Source organism: Tupaia chinensis, unplaced genomic scaffold, assembly GCF_000334495.1.
Source record: "Tupaia chinensis unplaced genomic scaffold, TupChi_1.0 Scaffold000067_1, whole genome shotgun sequence".
NCBI lineage: Eukaryota > Metazoa > Chordata > Mammalia > Scandentia > Tupaiidae > Tupaia > Tupaia belangeri.
Window position 1 is genome coordinate 4,920,730 of NW_006159526.1, and position 5,032 is coordinate 4,925,761.

At 45.7% G+C, this 5,032-nt stretch overlaps 1 protein-coding gene across 1 annotated transcript in view; it reads right to left on the reverse strand.

Annotated features, from left to right (window-relative positions):
• The window catches only part of ZC3H4 (zinc finger CCCH-type containing 4), a 52,087-nt gene that overhangs the window by 46,800 nt on the left and 255 nt on the right, over positions 1-5,032 (reverse strand).

Below are 5,032 nucleotides of genomic sequence, written 5' to 3' on the forward strand. Positions count from 1 at the left end.
AGGGAAAGCAGGAAGGCCCACTGAATGCCAGGCATTGTATGGGTGTCCCACATGGACCCATTTGACCACAATGTCCCCAAGAAGCGGGCATTATCCTCGGTGCCTACTGCACACCGCCGGGGAGGGGCCAGGCCTGAATGTCTTATCTGGCTCCAATGCTCACATTCTTCCTTCACATCCTGCTGCCACCCCAATGTTCAAAAAGATGTCACCATTTGCCTGTCAAACAGGGAGCTGAGTCACCCCCCCTTCGCACACAGAGGAATGGCAAAAAATAAACACAAACAACCTCTATCCAGAGCAATTTGGCCAGGAGACACAAACTATGCTCCAAGCAAATATTCTGTGTTCTGCTTTAAAAAAAAAAAAAATCCCAATAATGGGATGCAACAAAATCTAGCAACCACCAAGAGGCTATGTCTTCATTTCTGTCACCAACTGGTTAAGTCACTTCAATGAATGATGTGCCAGCAATAAACACTGCCCACCTCACCTCAATTACTAAATAAACACTATTATTACTAAACACTTTTCACAACATCTTCAAGACTGCATGTGTTAACTACCAAAGGCAAAAGAGCTCTACAGCAAAGACTAGGCCAAGGAATCTGGAATGCCAAAGTCCTGAAGTTTGGCTCACCCAATCTCATTTTTACCTTAAATGTCTAAATGAGCTTCACACGCCACTCCAACTGGCAGCTTTTCCTACCTTTTTCTACTAGGTTTTATATGAAACCGGTCTCAAACGATTTGGTCAGGATTCCCTCCATTAATGAGCAAACTGCTCATAAGAGTCCTTGAATCAGCTTGATAAACCCCGACTGCCAGAAATCTCAAGAACTACTATTTTTCTTTTTTGGGGGGAGAGGTTTTTGCTATAGGGCGCATGTGCTCCCCAGAGAGAGAGAGACAGAGAGACAGAAAGCGAGAAATCACCCCCCAGGGGGGATAGTCACGCTGCAATCCCTTCTCCTCCATTCTCCTCTTGGGATCTTGGGCACACACACACACGAGCCCAGTGTGCGTTTTAAGCCACCGGGTCCTGAACGCGAATCACGGTCGACTACATGGGAGTCCAATAACATAGCCATTATGCTCACTGCTGGTTCCAAGAACTATTCTTTTTCCTTTCCCGTGTCAGTAGCAATTCTGTGAAGACACTGTTTAAGCACCTTGCCCAACTCACTATTTGCTGTCTCTCTCAACACTGCTTAGAAGCAATTGCTTTAGTAGCAGAAGAAAATATAACGCTACCTACAGAGACTGGGAAATAATTTCAGTAGCGACTTTCACCATCGAAGTATTTACTGCAACTGGATCTGGCCTACGTGAAGAGATGTTTCCAGGGATCCAATAGCCAGAAAAATACGAAGTGAACAAGTAAACCAACCCTTAAGACAGCCATGACCTTCCCATCAAGGAAGGTAAAAGATGGATAAGCAAAGAGTGGAGGTGGAGGCACTCTTAAATGACATTACAAATTAGGCCCAATCTGAAATCACCTTCCGTTCGATTATGTGAAAACATACAAACTAAACAGTCAACTGTTCATCTTGGACTTGCCAGGCCATAAACAGCCAGGAAAGCCTTAGTTTCCACAGATTAAAAAACAATTTTCCCTTGATTTTCCCTTGGGATCAGCCTTCCTGGCTCAAGAAAAACCACATTAGTGGCTTTCTAAAATAGCTGGCTCTACTTACAGAAAATTCTGGCTTATCAAGAGTCAAAAATGTAAAGCTTCAGAGCAAGTCGAAACCTATCCAGGAGATATGGTAGGCTATGAATTAGAAAGTCTTTTTGGTGAATTGGATTTTCTTTTGAAGACCAAGTTTGAGAGGAGTAAAAAAAAGGGGTTTCATGACCAGAACATCCATATTTTCAGGATCACAACTGATTCTATTTCTACTGGGAGACTTTCATTGCTTCAAAATTAAACCACCCACCCAGAGAAAGTAATTCAAAAGGTTACAAGTGTATAAGAATTGCTGTTAAATCAGGGATTCTGAATGACACCCTTTTCTTTCTTTTTGCAACATCCATTAATTTGATTTTTAACTAATACTGGTACATCAGTTTGGGGAGAAAAAAAAAAAAATGCAGTACTGACACATTTCAAAAAACAAAGGTTACCAAATAGCTTGCCTTAATTACTGGGACTTCTTGGACTTGATGGATGAGATTCCTTTGAGAACAAAAAAACAATAAACCCTTGTGTCCATATGCCTGAGTTTTCTAAATATTTGGGGGAAACTTTTCAAATTCAGTGAAGGATTCCCAAAGTTTTCACTTACAAAAGAAATCCCATTTCCTTCACATTGCATCTTAAAAGAAAATTGAAGTACATATCCTTCCATAATGTAATAGCCCTGGAAACTTGGAAGGGTTATCGATTAACATTCCAAGTTCTGCTCTTAGCTCCAAAAGGAATTTTACAAAGGATAGGAAACTTCAAGTAAGTGCCATTCCTTTTTGGCTGACCCAACTAAGGGATGGTGTGTTCGGTTCGTGCTTCAGACATTTTTTGCGGGACACTACATAAAGTTTGAAGACTTCCTCCTGGAACCAATCTTACATACCTAAGATCACCGTTTCATGGCAGTTAAGTTGTGAACGTAAGAGGAAGAGCAAAACAAGTGGTCTACTGAATTGCAGTTCACATTTTCTTATCTAAACGTGGACATTTTTCTCCAAAGAATGGAAAAAGGAAACAGGGTCTTGCTGGAGGGGACTAGGGCTTTGTGTTAAAAAGGTTTCTCTAACAAAGTATGTCAGGGACCAAAAGTGGGCAAGAGGGAAAATGGAACTTCAACGTGTTTTGTCTTTTAACGGAAGAACTTATGCTTGTAAAACACATCAGAAGTACAGTGTTTGTTTCTGCAAGTCATTTCTGTTGCTGTTTTTTCCTTGTATGTGTAAGATAGGGGACTGGGGGCTGGAGGAGGTGTTCTCTCCAACATGACTAGACGTGTAACACGTTTGCATCAACTTTTCACGGTCAGGCATGTGCTTTCGAACAAAGGAGCAGTGCAGACGGCAGAGATGGGGGCTTGACACAGTTTACAGACTTTTGTGCTTAAACAGTACTTTACAAATGACTTGCTCAATTTAAACATCCATTACCATAAGAGACATAGTAGTAAAATGAAGAAACTGGATCTTTTTGAACCACAATCTTTTGGGGAGGGGGACTGGGACATATTAACCTGAATGCAAGTATCATAAAGCAAATTCAGTAAGCCTGTCTCCTACCAATGGACTTGAAGTATCCACTTTCTTCAAGATGAAGGCAGGAGACAAAGCACCGGACTGAAAGGGAGACTGGGATGCCCAGGGTTTGAAAATATATGGGCCTTTTACATAGATTTTTGTCATGTTACAGTAACACACTTTTTTTTTTTTTGAGAAAACTGTGTACATTACATTTTTAAAATTACTTAAAGGATGTGCAAGTCTAAAAGGGCTCAACAGGGTTAGAATCCTGATTTGAACATATAAATTCACTCTCTCAAGCATCACTTTGGTCTAAAGAGGAGGAAGGCAGGCAGAAAAGGGACAAAAAGAGGGAGATAATTTAATTACTCAATAAAAGAGGCTACTTACCATCCCAACCCATTGTAAGACATACACTTCTGACATAAGAGAACTCCTTAGAGGTCGAGTAAAGCGTGTAAGCACCTTTGAGTAATGCACCTGCCCCAGAGGGGGCCCGGAAGCCCAACGTGGGCTTAGCGAACAGACCTTTTCTAATCTGTTTATTTCCTTGAACTGGAGTCGGGCTGCGATGGGCTGCGATTCCCAAGACGATACATTTAATTAGAGCAAAACAGAAAAAAAAAATTTTTTTTTGGTAAAAGCTCACCAAACTGCTGCACTTGTGTCTCTGAATGTGGGTGGCATTTCTTTTAAAATGCAAAATATGGTCTGTGAAGGAGAAAGGAAGAGGAGGGGAGGTGGGAGTGGGGAGAAGGAGCTAGGGAGCCTAGCGGGCAAGCCCTGGCTGAGACCCCCTGCCTAGGGGAGGGTCTTTAGCGGCTCCCCAGCCCGGACTGCAACGGGGCAGCCATCTGTCCAGCGCGTTCTCTTCCCCTCCCCACCCCCACTCCCTCCAAGGCTCGATTTCCTGCCGGCTGAACCCACCTTCCATTTCTGAACCCACTCTCCAGCCACCTCTTCCCCTGCCAAACCAAGAAAGGACTGGTGGGCTCTGCACCCCAAATCCTTCCGCTCCAACAAGGGAAACCGGGGCCCCAACCTCGCCCTGAAATGCGCGGGGCTGGCCCCGTATCACCCGCCAGAGAAGGGCGCGTGGGGGGGGAGCCCATTTCGCACTTACTACAGGGGAGAGCGCTCCTTTTCACCCACTGCCAAAGCACATGAAATCCTTTCTCTCTCTCCCGGAAGGGACAGCGTCCAATTTTGCCGCGAAAGTAGGGACAAGTCCCACAAAAATAAGGGGATCAACTTCCTCTCCCTTCCAAAGAAGGGAAACCAAACCTCACCGCCCCCCAAAAGGCTGAGGACCCTCCCCCACGTCACCTACCTACGAAAAGCAAAAAGACTCCCTCCCTCTATGGGAAAATACGGGGGTCCCCTCTCCCCAAAAAAGGCAGGGGCTTTTCTCGAAAGGACTGGAGATGCTCCCCCGAGTTCTGCCCTCTGAGAATAGCTAGTAAACACCTCCCGCCAAAAGCAAAAAGTGCCAAAGATCCCCTACCCAAAGGATCCCCCCCAGTAGAAGGATGGAGAAGGGACTGAACGAACCCCCAGTTGGAGTGAGAAAGCTAGAGCGCCTATCCAAGGAGGGCAGGGCACACCTCCCCCAGGAGAAAGGATACTAGCGGGGGCTGGGAGACCCCCCAACTCCAAACCCCTAAGAGTGGGGACTGTAGTTCGAGATCCCCCCAAAAAGGGTTCGGGAGCCCCTCCCCCATCCCCTTAGCCAGGCGACGGGCAGACGGGCCCGTGGCTGCCAGCTCCGGGCGCAGGGCAGCCAGGACCCCCGGGGGCCTCCGCAGGCCCCCCCCGCGGCCCC